Raw genomic sequence first — 16,675 nt, forward strand, 5'->3', positions numbered from 1 at the left:
AGAAGAATGTTCTTCCAATGTATCATGCTTTTGGTTGGCTAAAATGGTAGTCTTGGGGGGGGGCAATTGGGGTTAAGTGACTTGCCCAAGGTCACACAGCTAGTAAGTGTTAAGTGTCTGAGGCCAAATTTGAGCTCAGGTCCTTCTGACTTCAGTGCCAGTGCTCTATCCACTGTGCTACCTAGCTACCCCTAAGATGGCAGTCGTTATAGTTCATTAGTAACAAAAAAAAAAGAACAACTTGGAGGCAGCTAGGTGGCACAGTGGATAAAGCACTGGCCCTGGATTCAGGAGGACCTGAGTTCAAATCTGGCCTCAGACACTTGACACTTACTAGCTGTGTGACCCTGGGCAAGTCACTTAACCCTCATTGCCTCACAAAAAAAAAAAGAACAGCTTGGAATTTGGAAAACACCCCATCAACTTTTATATGATTGTCTATCATCATCCTCATTGTGATGAGGATGATGAATTATAGACTGGGTCTCCTTATCTTGCCTCTGATGGAGATCCAGTGACCACTCAGGGCTCAATCCCAATACTGATAATCCCAGAAGCTTTGACTTGCTCCCCTTCTCCCCTTGGGCCTCACCATGTTGGTGCCAAACTCTGCAGACACCCAATAGGCTTTAACCAACCCCACTGCAGCTCAGAACTCCTGAGTTCAATCGATCTACCAGATGTTAACCTCCTTAGTAGCAAGGATAACAGGAGTGTGTTACCTCACACTTTGACCAAAAAATGGTTCACAAACAACACAACTACCCTTTATCCATTGGAAAATGTCTTTGTTGTTGTTATTCACTTGTGTCTGACTCTTTGTGACCCTATTTGGGGTTTTCTTGTCAAAGATACTGGAAATTTCCTTCTCCAGCTCATTTTACAGATAAGGAAACTGAGGGAAACAGGGTTAAGTGACTTGCCCAGGGTCCCACAGCTAGGAAGTGTCTGAGGCCAGGTTTGAACTCATGAAGATGAGTCCAGGCCTCCCACTCCATCTACTGCACTACAACTAGCTGTCCTAAAGCACTTTGCTATGTGGCTATGGGATGCTCCAAAATGATGAAATGCTACTTGGGCAAACTTGTCCAGTGTCCCTTATATGCAAAGCATTGGGTAGAGAAAGGAGATGAAGAAGCAGTCCTGGCCCACAAGGAGCTCCATGTAACACAGCCACAAACATAGACTGAGTAAAATGGAGGAGGGAGAGACCCTGAGGTGAGGGGAGGGGAAGGATCTCTGTAATTGTTGGCACCTGAACCACCTGGGTGACTAAGGATTCTCAACAAGAAGAGATTCCAAGCATAGGAGGGGTGTGGGGAACAAGAGGATAAGGGAAGCAGCAATCTAGGGTTAGGAATGAGGGACCAGGGGATACCCAGGGCTCTAAGTAAAGGGGTGTCAAGACCAGTTTGGTCGGAACACAGAGGACATGGAAAACACTTTTGGAAAAACATTTTGTTTCCACAAAGATTATAAATGAGGCTGCTCAGTATGAGATGAGTAGCCAATCTTTGCCCTTAAAAACATTAGAAAGTGTGGCCTGTAAACGTTGGCTGTTACTTTCTAAAATAAAAATGATAGCTAGCATTTATATGGCTCTTGAAGATTGTTCATGATAATTCAGAGTGATGATAATAAACAATGATAGTTTATAAAGATCTTTACCAATATTATCTCATTTGAGTCTCACAACAAACGTGGAAGGCAGGAACTCCGATTATCTTCATTTTACAGATGGGGAAACTGAGAGAGAGAGAGAGAAGTAAGTGATTTAGCCAGAGTTACTAAGCTATTAAGTAACTGAGGCAGGATTTCAAATGGGGTATTCCTGACTCCAAGCCCACCTTTTTATATTGCACCTAAGAGACCTATTGATAAGAGATGGGAACCAAGCAAGGAGGCAACTGGATATGGCTTTTCACACCTGTCTTTCCATGATATCCCAAGGTGGGGAAGGAAGACCTTCTACCAGTGCCTGATCCAGGGAGTTGGGAACATTCTGTCCAGATACGAGGTAAGTAGGAAACAGACTACATCTAATAAAAAGCTAGTCTTTTGTTAAAACCTAATAAAATCGTTCCATTTACTGATTGAGTTGAGAGAACTTCCCTGGAGCCATTCTTGATCCAAACCCGGCTCCCCAGACCATGTAAGAATCAGACAGGAGGCCTCCTGGGGGCAGAAGAAGGGCTAGGGTTTCTCTCTCAATGCCCCTTGCTATGCTGTGTGTCTCAAATACGTGACATGCATGTGGGTTCAATGATGCACCACCAACTTTGGTGATAAGCCCTTATGTCTACATCCAGGGTACCTCCTGGGGAATTGTGGGAAACTGGCAGAATGTGGAGTACATGCAGTCAGGGCAATCAGGGACCCCCTGGGGTATCAGAGGGTGTCTCTGGGGGAACAACTTGGAGGTCCCAGGTAGGAGAGCACACAGTGCCTCCACTGAGCATGTTGGCCTTGGAGTCGGAAGACCTGACTCCCCTGGGCAAGTCACATTACCTTTCCATAGCATCATATATTGACAGCTACAAAGAACCTTCAAGCCCCTTATTTTGCAGGTGGGGAAACTGAGGCCCAGGGAAAGGGAAGGGAATAAGCATTTATATTCACTGAGCTAAGTGCTTAAACGACCAAAAAATAAATATAACCATATTTGATCCTCACAATAACCCTCTAAGGTAGGTGCTGTTATTACCCCATTTTACAGATGAGGAAACTGAGACAGAGTGAAATGGCTTGCCCAGGGTGGCACAGCTAGTAAATGTTTGAGGCCAGATTTGGATTCAGTTCTTAACTCTAGACCCAGAGCTCCACTTCCTGTCCTACCTAGTTGTAGACAGCCCAGAAATAGGAGGCAGCTTTTGCTAAGGTCATATAGGTGACAAGCAGCAAAACCCTTGGACTTCAAATCCAGTGATCCTGTCTCTCAGTTTCCCCATCTATAAGATGGGGTCAAACTGTACTATAAAGTGATAGTCATCACAACTACTGGTACTGGGTAAGAAGTAGAGTGGCAGACCAATGGGAGTGAATGACCCCAGTGATCCAGTTTTTGACAAACCCAGAGATCCAAGCTTTGGGGACGAGAACTATTTGACAAAAACTGCTGGGAAAACCGGAAAACATTATGGCAGAAGCTAGGTAATGACCAAAGCTTCTTAAACTGTGGGTTGAGACCAACCCCATATGAGGTTGTATAAGTGAATGTGGGGGTCTTGAAAAATTTGGCAACAGTCAAAGGTTATTTATATCTATTTTATATACCTATATACACAGACTTGAGTAAAAAATTTAAGAAGCCCTGGTATAGATCAACATCTTACCCCATATACCAAGATAAGGTCAAAATGGACACATGATTTAGACACAGAGGGTGAAATTATAAGTAAATCAGGAGAGCGAGGAATAGCTTACCTATCAGATCTATGGAGAAAGGAAGAATTTATGACCAAAAAAGAGATAGAGAGTATTATGAGATATAAAATAGATAATTTTGATTATATTAAATTAAAAAGCATTTTGTCCCCAATTGATAAATGGTCAAAGGATATGAACAGGCAGTTTTCAGATGAAGAAATCAAAGCTATCTATAGTCATATGAAGAAGTGCTCTAAATCACTTTTGATTAGAAAAATGCAAATTAAAACAACTCTAAGGTACCAGTTCACAGATATCAGATTGGTGAATATGACAAAAATGGAAAATGATAAATGTTAGAGGGGATGTGGGAAAATTGGGACACTAATGCACTGTTGGTGGAGTTGTGAATTGATCCCATTCTGGAGAGCAATTTTGAGCTATGCCCAAAGGGCAACCAAACTGTATAACCTTTGACCCAGAAATACCACTACTAGGTCTGTATCTCAAAGAGATCATAAAAAAGGGAAAAGGACCTACATGTGCAAAAATATTTATAGCAGCCCTTTTCTTGGTGGCAAAATATTGGAAATTAGAAAACTGAGTCAAATTTATAAAAATATAAATCATTCCCTAATTGATAAATGGTCAAAAAATTGATAAATGGTCAAAAAATATGAGCAGTAAGTTTTCAGACAAAGAAATCAAAGCTCTCTATAGTCATATGAAAAAAATGCTCTAAATCACTATTGATCAGAGGAATTAAAATTAAAACAAATCTGAGGTACCACCTCACACCTATCAGAATGGCAAATATAACAAAAAAGGAAAATATTAGGTGTTGCAGAGGATGTGGGGAAATGGAGATGCTAATCCACTGTTGATAGAGTTGTGCAAAGATCCAACCATTCTGGAAAACAATTTGGAACTAAGCCCAAAGAGCTATAGAACTGTGCATACCCTTTGATCCAGCAATACCAGTGTTAGGTTTATAACCCAAAAACATCCCAAAAAAGAAAAAAAAAGACTCATTTGTACAAAAATATTTTGAGCAGCTCTTTTTGTGGTGGCTAAGAATTGGAAATCTAAGGAATGTCCATTCATTGGGCAATGGCTAAACAAGCTGTGATATATGATGGTGATGGAATATTATTGTGCTATGAGTAATAACAAGCAGGATGATTTCAGAAAGTCCTGGAAAGACTTGTATGAATTGATATATAGTGAAGTGAGCAGAACCAGGAAAATGTTGTACACAGTTACAGCAATATTGTTTGATGAAGAATTGTAAATGACTTAGTTATTCTCAGGAATACAATAATCCAAATTCCAAATAATTCCAAAGGACTAATGATGAAGCATACATCCACCTCCAAAGAAAGAACTGATATTGATTGAACACAAATTGAAGCATGCTGTTTTTCACTTTATTTCTTTCATTTTCTTCTTTTTTTCCAATTTTCTTATACAAAATGACTAATGAGGAAATGTTTTATGTAATTGCACGTGTATAACCTATATTTAATTGCTTACCACCTTAGGGAAGGGTGAAGGAAGGAGGGATATAATTTGGAACTCAAAACTTTAAATTAAAATGTTTATTAAAATTTTTTTTTTTTGGTGAGGCAATTGGGGTGTGACTTGCCCAGGGTCACACAGCTAGTAAGTGCTAAGTGTCCTAGGCCGGACTTGAACTCAGGTCCTCCTGAATCCAGGGCCGGCGCTCTATCCACTGTGCCACTCAGCTGCCGCTTATTAAAATTTTTAAAGGTTAAATATAAAAATATTGGAAATTAAGGGAAAGCCCTTTAATTAGAGAATGGCTAAGCAAGCTGTGGTACATGAACGTAATGGAATACTATCATGTGTTAAGGGCTAAAATTCTAGCTAGTCTGTCTAAAATATCTAATGAGTGGTCACCAATAAATTATAAGCTTTAGCAAGAGTTACGTTTTTAGCATTTATTAAGGAGAATAAGAATTTGGTAAAGAGAGAAGAAAAGGCCTGGATTCCTATCTATTAAAGGGAGAGTGCATTTCTAGCTCCGTTCTCTGCCAGAGTCCTCAGGAAAGAGAGCAAGACAGAGTGCTAGTCCCTTCCTTCTTCCTCTCACTAGCCAACGTCACTTCCTGATGCCAAAGAAAAGACTCCTGGTCTTGCCCTCAAAGACCTTTGCTTCATGGGCAGAACTCTTCTACAGTAAGTCTCCAGCAGGTGGTGTCATTCCAATCGTTACACATACAATAAGAAATGAACAGGTAGATTTCAGAAAAACTTGGAAAGATTTGTATAAACTGATGAAAAGTGAAATGAGCAGAACCAGTAAAATATTGTACACAGTATCAGTAACATTGTATGATGATCAACTATGAATGACTCAGCTCTTCTTAGCAACACAATGGTCCAAGACAAATACAAAGGACTCAGGAAGGAAAATGCTATCCACATCCAGATAAAAAACTGATTGACTTTGAATGCAGATGGAAGCATACTCTTTTTTTTCGCTTTATTATTTTTCATGTTTTTTTTTCTTTTTATGTTTCTTCTTTTATAACTGTGACTAATAATGAAATAGGTTTTACATGATAGCACAAGTATAACCGATATCAAGTCAATTACCATTTTAGGAAGAGGAGAAGAGAGGGAGGGAGAAAATTTTGGGACTCAAAATCTTGTGAAAATAAATGCAAAAAATTGTTTTGACATGTAATTGGAAAAATATCCCAAAAAACATCAAAATATCAACAAAACGAAACAAAAAATCAATTTCCTGTCAGGCCTCATTCAGGGTCTTTGGTCATTGAAAGAGGCCACTGACCAAATTTATTGGTTACTACTATAATAACTAATAAATTGATCTTGCTTAGAATCTTGTCCCTCAGTTTGCTTAATTTCAATTAGGATAGGGGCTATAAATATTTTTGAACATCCTTTGTTTTGTTTAGAATCCTTCCCTCCCTTAATTTACCTCCTTATTTCTCCCTTTCCCTCCTCTTTACCTTTTGAGTGATATATATTTTCATTCCCAACCAGGTATATCCTTCTCTCCTTTAACCAATTTAGAAAGTGAGGTTCCAGTGTCAACTACTGCCCAACCCTCTCCCTCTGTTTATATAGATGTCAACGTGCACACCCAAATTATGTGAGGAAATTTTTCCAAACCCTTCTCTCCCCTCCCCCTGTATTCTTCTTCCCTTCTTCCTATTGTTTTTTGGCTATCATCAAGACATAACAGAACCACTCTCAGACAGTATCCAGTTAGACTTCCTATATGACCCCTGGTGATTGGATTCAGAGGGGATACATGTATCATCTCCCTATATTTGTATGTAAGCAGTTTATCCTTTTTCAGTCTTTGATCATTCACATTTATGTTTTTATGTGTTTGAACTTCAGAGTTTCTCCATAGTTCTAGTTTTTTCATCAGGAATGCTTGGGAGACTCCTATTTCACTAAGAGTTTCTTTGTTTCCCCCTGTAGCATCACATTTGTTTTGCTGAGTAAGTTATTCTTGACCACCATAAATAAATACATATTTACAGCCAAGGGAAAGAAGGGTTTTACACAAATATAAAATGGGGTAATAGTTGCACGAGTTACCTTACAGGGCTATTTCAGGGAAAGTTCTTTGTCAACTGTGAAGTGTCTAGTAATGAGAACTCTTGTATCAAGAGCTCATATTTTTACAGCACTTTAAGGTTTACTAAACTCAAGAACAACTGTTCTTGATATTTTGGTCTTCATCATGAGTCCATTTGACAGTCTGGTATAGCCTATGGGCCCCCTACTCAGAATCTTGATTGTAAATGCTGAAAATAAAATACATATGATTGCAAAGAAAACCAGTTATATTGAAATCTAGTTGTCAAAAAAAAATTTTAAACATATTGCAAGCATTAATTAAGCTCCTAATTCGTGCTAAGCATTGAATTAAGTACCAGAAGTTTTTTAAAAAGGCAAAAAAAGTCTGCTCTCAAAAAGCTCATAATCTAATGGGAAAAGAGTGGGGAACAACATGAAAACAACTGTGTAAAAATAAGGCATACATTCAAGCACATACTAATATATACACGCGCATATATATTTGTACATATACACACATAAACATGTGGTAAGTTGGACATCACCTCTGAGGGAAGTCATTACAATTCAGAAAGACTGGGAAAAGTCTGTTGTAGAAGAAGGGACTGTGGCTGAGACTGCAGCGAAGCCAGGACAAAGAAATGAACTCTAGAAATAGATTATGTCATTTGACCCTTAGAACACAGTCAATCAATAATCATTTATTAAGTGCCTACTAGTTTCTGGGCACTGGGGGATACAAAGAAAGGCCAGCGGCAGATCCAGCTCTAGACGGGGAGGCCACAGACGAACAGCTGCGTACAAATAAGCTATAGACAGGAGAAATTGGAGAAAATCAACAGAGGGAGGGTACTTGCATTCAGGGGGATGGGAAAAGTCTTCCTGGGGAAGGAGGCTGGAGACAGCAGGAGGCAGAGGTGAGGAAGGAGAACATTCTAGGCCTGGGGGACAGCCCTAAAAAATGCCCAGAGCTGGGGCATCAGGCAGGAACCACAGGCATTGTTTTTCCCCATTTCACAGTTGAGGACACTGGGGCTCAGGGAGATGCCCATGCCCATGGTCACCCCAATGATGCTTCCGAGGCAGGATCTCGGAGACACCCAGAATCAAGTGCCAACAAAATGCTCCATGTTTGGTCATTTGACACACAACTCAGGTCAGAATGAATTGGGCACCTTCTCAGGCCTCGGTTTCTTCATCTTTAAAATGAAGAGCTTGGAGACATCTGGGGTCCCTCCCAACTTGAAAGTCGGGATCTTATGATCCTATGTTAAGATGGGTCTCCAAGGTCATCTTCTCCAGCTGTCTTCCAACCCAAATGCCCTCTCTGGCCTGCTGCAGCAGGTGGTGCTCACCCTGCTTAATTGAGCATGCAAACTGGGGCCATAGTTTTAGAGCTGGAAGGGATCCTTAGAACCGGGAAGAGCCTCGAGGTCTATCCCGGGAGGATGTGCTGAAGGTACCAGGCACAAAGAATGAAAGACCCAGCAGTGTGTGTGTGTGATCTTCAGCTTCTCCTTTGTATGGCTTATTTGCACACAGCCCTTCATTATCTCCCCATGCGCATGGGGAGCTTCTCAGGAGCAGGGATGTCTCTCACCTTTCTCCATATCTCCATGGCACAGCACAGGTACATAGTAGGTACTTAATAAAAGCTCATTGCCTTGACTCGATAGTTGGGCCTAAGTATTTTAAGGATTGTCCTTATGGAGGAGGGACAAGATGTTCTCTGTTTTGGCCCCAGAGGACTGAGATGAGAGCAATAGATAGATGTTGCAAAAACTAAATTGAGTTTCCTAACTTCTAACTCTCTGATCCTATGATTCTCTGATTCTGGGACTTCAGGTACTGGAAAATCTACCTCTTCCCATTTTACAAATGAGGAAACTGAGGCACACAGTGGTTAAAGTCACACAGGTAGAAGGATTTGAACCTATATCTTCTCCAATCTCAAGTTCCAAACTCTTTCCAGGAACCCACTATGCTTTTTATATGTCAGAGGCCAGCCTAATTTCCATGAAAGCCCAAGGATGGTTATCTCATTTCAGGATAAGGCCTAGATCTAGGATTTCATTGGTCTAAAGAACTCCCCAGTTAGAGATCTCCCTCTGAAAATATAGCTTAGTATCTTCTGTGTAAGCACTAAGAGATTAAGTGACATTCCTGGAGTCACACATGTGACATGCGACACATTATATGTCAGAGACAGCCCTTGAACCCCGGCTTCAAGGCTGGTGCTGGCTCCCAGATATACCACCCTGTTTCTTATTACAATTCATTTAAATTCAGTTTAGCAAACACTGATTAAGCACCCATTATACACTATAAGCTAAAAATATGACTTATATATTTAAAGTGGAATGACTATAGAGAGAAATCAGGTATGACCCTCTCCCTCATAAATCCTCTCATGAATTTAATGATCATCTTTATCTCAAACCTACCTATCCTGCCTTAACCTCTCTGCTGACCTCCAACTAACTGCTTTTCAGACATCTTGAACTGGATGTCTAGTAGACATGTTAAAGGTAGTGTTTCCAAAACAGAACTCATTATCTTTTCCCCCTAACCTCCCCACCCCATCCATCCTACCTTCCCTATTACTGTGGTGGGAAACATCATCCTCCCAGACTGGCTCACAATTCTGGAATCATCCTGGATTCCTCACTATCTCCAAGCTAAACTGTTGCCAAGGCCTGTTGATTTCACCTTTGCAGTCTCTCTTGTGGATTTCACTTCTGCAGCATCTCTTGTGGATTTCACTTCTGCAGCATCTCTTGTGGATTTCACTTCTGCAGCATCTCTTGTGGATTTCACTTCTGCAGCATCTCTTGTGGATTTCATCTTTGCAACATCTTTCAAATACACCCCCTTTTCTCCTCTGACACAGCCACCACTTTAATGCAGGCCCTCATCACCTCACTTCTGGACTATTGCAATAGCTGCTGGGGAAGGGGGAAGGGTATGCCTGCCTCAAGCCTCTCCCCACCCCATTTTACATTCAGTCACTAAAGTGATTTTCCTAAAGTGCAGTTCTGATCATGTGTCCTCCCTACTTAACAAACTCCAGTAGCTCCCTATTATCTCCAGGATCAAATTCAAAATGCTCTTTTTGGCATTCAAAGCCCCTTATAACCCATCCCTCTTCCTCCTATTTAATCTTCTTATATCTTACTCCCCAACACATACTCTTTAATCCAGTGACAATGGCCTCCTAACTGTCCCACTCCATTTCTAATCTCTCATTGTCCTTCCTACCTGGAACTCTCCTTCCCCCTCTCTATTGACCTCCCTGGCTTCACTTAAGTCCCAAATAAAATCCTGTTTTCTAGAGAAAGCCTTCTCCATCTCCTCTTAATTGTGTGCCTTCTTTATGTTAATTATCCCTTATTTATCCTATATATAGTTTGCTTTTTACATATATTTGTTAACATATTGTCTCCCCTGATAGACTTGTAAGCTCCTTGAAGGTAGGGACTGTATTTTGCCTCTTTTTGTATCCCTAGCCTGGCCCATAGTAGGTACTTAATAAATGTTTATTAACTGATTGATTCATGCAGCTTTGAATTTAAATAAGGAACACCCACAAATTACTGTGGGTACACAATATAACATGGTATTCGTGTCTTTGTATTATAGAGGAACACGAAAGACTTCCAACGTCTGACTGCTGAGCTGGGGACATTCAGCCGTGAAAAGAGGTAAGCAGTAGAGAGCACAGAACTAAATGAAGCTTTTATTATGAGCTAATAAAATGCTTGTGTTCCCTGATCCTGTGCACTCATCGCCTCAAGCTTTTTCTTTGTATTTCTCAGCACTTAGCATAGGGTCCTGCACCCAGTAAGCCCTTAATAAGTACTAGTTGGCTGATTGATTATGTCACATGTGCCCATAAAAGAAAGACATGTTGAAGACTGAGCAAGGAAAGAGTGTCTTTTCCTCCTTCCTGCCTTCCCTGATGCTGATCTTGAGAGGACTTGTCCAAATCCTACTTCTGACACCATTTCGATTGCCTCATCTTAGATAATCATTGGCGAAATCTTTTCATACATTCTCATGGATGATGTGCAGCACATGATCCTGGAGGAATTCCTTTTGGATGACAAGTTCTCTAGTTGTTCCTGACTATAGAAGACTTCGTTCTGAATACCTGAGGAAGGTCTATAACATGCAGTTGGATGGACAACCCAAAGAGGTGGTCCAGGCAGGTGCTTTTAGTGAATTCATGATTTTTCTTGAAACATCGTTTTTTAAAATCCACACTATTCATCCAAGGGTAATGGATGGTTTTTGAGCCAGAAAATACTATTCTCCAAAGAATGACAGTTGCAGGTCACCCAAACAATAATGGAAGGTTCCTAGCAGATGTGAATAGATTGTGATGCATTTCCAATGAAGAATTAGGCAAGAGAAGCAGCATTAAGGCTATTATCAGAGATATCTGATGACTAGAAAAGAAACTGGGTCAATTATGTATTGAGTTGAGGGAATAATCAATGTATAGGGAAAGCCTTTGTGCCCCCAATGGCATCCACATAATGTCAGGAGAGCTGTGCTAGGAAGACCCCCAGAATACTGGGAATACCCACCTGTGGAAGATTCACAGGAAGATTAGGATTACAATAGAAAGTCACTTATTAAGTGCCCACTAAGTGCTAGGCAGACTCGACTGGGCTTCAGTTTGCCCCATGGGAGGGAATATCAATGTCACAGATTCAGGAGACTATCAGAGCATTCTCCACACCTGTGGACACATGGACAGGTTTTAGAAGATCATTTCTCAATGAGACCCCACCATTACTCCTTTTACTTGGTTGTGATCCAATGGCAAAAGATCCAGGCCAGGAAGAAGTCAGGATCCCCGACTCTGCCACAAGATGGCCAAGGGACTTTTTGAAGATAGAGTATGCAATGGTATATTTCTGCTTCAGCCAGAATGGTTTTTGTAAGTCTTTCTAGAGTGGGTAGATCTCCTTTTTGGATAGGTAGTCAGTCTCTCCACAGGCCAGGCTATCAAGAAAATGAAGGGTTCCTAAAGGAACTGAAATGAGCCTTCAGTGGGCAAAAGAGGAGATGGGAGAATGAGAGGAGACCTGAGGCAGAGCAGTGGTGATAACCCTTGAGGAGATGCTGGAGAATAGAAATACTAAACAGCAGAGAAAGGGAAGGAAAAGAAAGGACTGATTACAATTAGAACTCAAGAATGGATAGGCAGCTCTTCTTGAAGAGGAGAGAGTTCGGGGCAGCTAGGTGGCGCAGTGGATAGAGCACTGGCCCTGGAGTCAGGAGTACCTGAGTTCAAATCCGACCTCAGACACTTAACACCTACTAGCTGTGTGACCTTGGGCAAGTCACTTAACCCCAACTGCCTCACAAAAAAAAAAAAAGAAAAGAAAAAAAAAAGAAGAGGAGAGAGTTGGGTATTCCAAGGAGGAGGAGGAGGAAGATGCTGCTTATCATTCTCAGAAGGCCAGAGTAGAGCCATGGAAAATGGTAAGAGAAAGACAATCCAGTAAGCATTAAAGAGCCAGATCTCTCTATTGTTATCAGGTCGATAGCTTCCTCTGTACCTCTGAGCAGGGAAGCACCAACTGAGCTTCTCATGAAGGAAACTTCCAGAAGGAGCCTAAATTGTATTGCAAATAATTGTGAGATTTTCAGCAAGTAAATGAAGACCATGAGAGCATGTGTTGTGTTTTCCTCAGTGCTGCTAATTGAAGGCAGAGGACGAAGATGAGAAAAATTAATTTGGGAAGTGAACTGGTGAAGGATGTGGTGCGCAAGAATGGAATTTAGATTTCTGGACCCATGCTTAGGCACCCATGTATAGAGATGCACACCACTTGGACAGAAAAAAGAAATAGATGAGTTTGCAAAACAAATCACTAGCCCAGCAAGGAGGTACGAAATAATAGGCATGGAGAACTTCAGCTCTTCATACATCTCCTGGAGCTCTATGTAAAAACAAAGGAGCTGATAACTTCTCAACTCACCATAGTGATCATTTCATTCTTCAAAAAGTAGAGGAGCCAACAAGGAGAAATTCCATGGTGGATTTGATTCTCACCAACAGGGAGGAGCTGGTGGCTAGAAAAGAAATTCTGTGAACTCCATTGGAAAAGTAATTGTCTATCTTAACATTTTGTGATGGGAAGAGGACATCTGAGCACAATCCAAAGGGTTCAGAGAAAAGATGGGCTGCCATGGAATAAAATGCCACAAGAGAAGTCAGTCTAGGATGGAGGGGAAATGCCAAAGACAGGGATTATGAATCACAAAAAGAAGCAAATCCAATGAGGAGGGAAAATGGGATTTTTCTGGAGAGACTGATGTGAATGAGCAGGGAAGCCACTGATCAACATATATTTTAGAAAGAAATGGGGAGGGCAGAGCCAAGATGGCGGAGGAAATATATTAAATGCACAGAGGTCCTGATGCAATCACCCCCAAAACAGCAATAAAAGAACCCCTGGAGTAGAAAAACACAGAAAAATATGAACTAAGATTATTCTCCAGCTATAGATAGATTACAGCGGGCCATGAGTAAAGTCCAACCCCGAGATCTCACTGACAGAGACCCCATCCTGGAGGAATTTGCCCCAGAGCCTCTGAATCAGTTATAGCACCAGCAATTTCTAGAACTGAGCATGCGGTCGAGTGAGAGAGCTGAAAGGCTGGCTGGTGGGGAAGTGCAGGGGTATCAGCAGGACATAGGGAGGAATTCGGCTGTCCCACCCCAGCAGGGAACCAGGAAGAAATCCTGAGCGGCAAGAGGCCTGGGTAGGGGAGGGCCGCGGGCTCGTCAAAGCTAAGAATTACACCACAGAAAGCTTTGCTGGTTGGTTGTTTAGTAAGTAGGCTTGAGAATCTTCAGACCAGAGAACAGGCCAGGCAAGAGTAAAACCTGCCCCCCTCAAACCAAAACATGTGGCACCCTCTAAAGCTGGGAACAGTAGTGGAACTGAAAAACAGGGCCCCCCCAAGGGAGAGTTTAAAGTCAAGTAAAAGATGAGAAAGCAAAGAAAGTTCAGAAGTATAGAAAGCTTCTTCAGTGACAAGGAGGATCAAGGGGCACCATCAGATGAGGAAATCAACTACAGGGCCCCTACATCCAAAACTTCCAAGAAAAATATAAACTGGTCTCAAGCCATGGAAGCTCTCAAAAGGGACTTTGAAGAGAAAGTAGGAGGGATAGAAGGAAGATGTAGAGATAGGGAGGAAAGAATGGAAAGAGAAAAGTGAGAGTGATCCAGCAGAGTCATGAGAAAAAAGTCAACAGCTTGAAAAACCAAATGGAAAAGGTTATTAAAAAACTGTCTGATGAAAATAATTGCCTAAGAATTATGATTGAACAAATAGAAGCTAGTGACCTTATGAGAAACCAAGACACGGTAAAGCAAATCCAATTGAATGAAACAATAGAGGGCAATGTGAAATATCTCCTTGGAAAAACAGCTGACCCGGAAAATAAATCCAGGAGAGATAATTTGAAAATCACTGGACTACCTGAAAACCATGACCAAAACAAGAGCTTAGACACCATCCTCCAAGAGATTGTGAGGGGAAAATTGCCCTGATATTCTGTTTTTGTTTTTGTTTTGTTTTTGTTTTGTTTTGTTTTGTGCAGGGCAATGAGGGTTAAGTGACTTGCCCAGGGTCACACAGCTAGTAAGTGTCAAGTGTCTGAGGTCAGATTTGAACTCAGGTACTCCTGAATCCAGGGCCGGTGCTTTATCCACTGTGCCACCTAGCTGCCCCAAATCGGGTTTTTTTGGGTTTTTTGGGTTTTTTTTTTTTTTTGGTGAGGCAATTAGGGATAAGTGATTTGCTCAAGGCCACACAGCTAGTAAGTGTCAAGTGTCTGAGGCCAGATTTGAACTCAGGTCCTCCTGACTCCAGGGCCGATGCTCCACCTAGCACTGTGCCACCTAGCTGCCCCCATGCTCTGATATTCTGAAGCAGAAGCTAAAATAGAAATTGAAAGAATCCACCAATCACCTCCTGAAAGAGATCCCAAAAGGAAAACTTCCAGGAATATTACAGCCAAATTCCCAAACTCCCAGGTCAAGGAGAAAATATTGTAAGCAGCTAGAAAAAAGGAATTCAAATACTGTGGAGCTCCAATAAGGATAAAGCAAGATCTAGCAGCTTCTATATTAAAGGACCGGAGGGCATAGAATATGATATTCCAGAGGGCAAAGGAACTGGGACTACAGTCAAAAATCACATACCCAGCAAAATTAATCGTAATCTTTCAGAGGAAAAAATGGGATTTCAATGAAAAAGAGGACTTTCAGGCATTCATGATGTAAACACCAGAACTGAATAGAAAATATGACTTTCAAATATAAGACCCTGAAGAATCATAAAAAGGGAAACAGGGAAAAGAAATCATGAGGAACATTAAAAGGTTAAACTGTTTACAATCATGCATGAGAAAATAATACTTCCAACTCATAAGAACTTTTTCAGTAAGGAATACACAGAGGACACAGGTCTAAACTGAATATGAAAGGATGGTATTTGTAAAGCATTTATTTTTTGTGTATCCTTGTCCTCTGTGGAGTAAACAGGGTGGGTTGTCTGGTGTCTCGGGCCAGATTTGAGTTCTGGGCCTCCTGGGTCCAGGACTGGTCCTTTGTCCACTGCGCCACCTAGCTAAGCCATGATGACATCTTTAAAATAGGGGTGAGGGATAGGAGGAATAGACTGGGGGAGGGGAGTAGGGAAAAGTGGAATGGGGAGAGGTAGCTCACATGAAGGAAACAAGAAAAAAGCCTATGGAGGGGAGGGGAAGAGGGGAAAGGAGTGGGGGAGGGAGTGAACCTCACTATCATCAGAATTGGCTCAAAGAGGGAATATCATACATACTCAAGTGGGTATAGTAATATATTTTTGCCCTGAGGAAAAGTGGAAGGAGAAGTGGAAGACGGAGGGGGGTGGGGGGAGAAGAGGGGAAGGAGGGAAGGGAAGTTTGGGGGAGGGAGCTGTAAAAAGCAAAACACCTTCGAGGAAGTTGAAGATGTTCTGCATAACAGCACATGTATGACATATATCGAATTTCTTGATTTCATAAGGAGAGTTGAGGAGGGAGGGAGGGAGGAAGAAAAATTTAGAAAACAGAATTAGCTCAAAGGCCTTAACCTTATCAGAGTGGTCTCAAGGAGGGAATAACAAGCGCACCCAATTGGAAAGAGTAATCTATTTAACCCTAAAGGAAAGTAGGAGGAGAAAAGGATAAGGAGGGAAGGGTGAATGAAGGGAGGGTAGAGCGGGGGAAGGGGCACTCAATAGCAAAACACTTTTGAGGAGGAATAGGGCAAAAATAAGATAGAAAATAGAGTAAATATCATTGGAAGGAAATAGGGTGTAGGGAAATAGTTATGATGATTGACTACAATGTCAAAACATATGGTACCTACTCTGCTGGGCTATTGTGAAGAAAATTCTCTGTCAAGTTCAAGGTACTATATAAAAATTATGATGAACAGGATGCTATCAGGAAAACCTGGAAAGACCCACATGAACTGAAGCAGAGAGAAATGTACTATATACAAAATTAAAGCATTAGTGTAAGATGATCTGCTGGGAAGCATGTGGTTATTTTCAGCAAGGCAATGATCCAATATAACTCTGAATAACTTATGAAAATTGCAGTCCATCTACAGAGAAAGAACTGATGGTATCTGAAAACAGACTGAAACACATTTTGTTTGACAATTCCTTA

Source organism: Dromiciops gliroides, chromosome 4, assembly GCF_019393635.1.
Source record: "Dromiciops gliroides isolate mDroGli1 chromosome 4, mDroGli1.pri, whole genome shotgun sequence".
Classification (NCBI taxonomy): domain Eukaryota; kingdom Metazoa; phylum Chordata; class Mammalia; order Microbiotheria; family Microbiotheriidae; genus Dromiciops; species Dromiciops gliroides.